We start from the raw sequence: 666 nt of genomic DNA, 5'->3' as shown, positions 1-666 counted from the left end.
TTCTAGTCACATGGAGTCTAAGTTAGGACCACATGACATAATGTTCAAGGTGCACTATATTGTAAAATGTATGACTTCTTATCTCTAGTTAGATAAGAGCTTGTTTCTATATGTAAAATTTCCCCCCTTTCTAGTATGCCTTTGCAAAAACAAATGGTGCTATATTATATTGTGGTGCAATTGGCGATGATAGTGTCTGGATCCATTCATCTCTGTGCTCTGGTTTTAACCTGAGCTTTTATCCCAGGCAAGCTTTTTTCTTGTAGGTTTTATACCAAGCAGAAACAAAACAGGTGGAGTTAAGGAAAAGAAGAAAACAACAACAGGATATATTTATATACTATATGTATATGTATATTATAATATACACACATATACGTATATGTATATGTATATATACACACACATATATATATGTATATATACACACATATATGTATATGTATATATACACTCACATGTATAAAAATAAAAAAAATGAGTTTAAAAAAGTAATTAAGGGAACAAAGTGATGCAAGAGACTACCTTACATTTTGGCATAAACAGGTTTAAAACAGATAGTATTATTGAGGTCTTAATCTTATAAAGGAAATATAGGCTTCCCATTGTCTTTTAAGATATTCTTGTGAGGGGTGGAATTCAGGGCACATTTTTATCAAACACCCT

Source organism: Suncus etruscus, assembly GCF_024139225.1.
Source record: "Suncus etruscus isolate mSunEtr1 chromosome X unlocalized genomic scaffold, mSunEtr1.pri.cur SUPER_X_unloc_14, whole genome shotgun sequence".
Lineage (NCBI taxonomy): Eukaryota > Metazoa > Chordata > Mammalia > Eulipotyphla > Soricidae > Suncus > Suncus etruscus.
The sequence above is the reverse complement of the archived record's forward strand: the minus strand, read 5'-3'. Positions refer to the sequence as shown.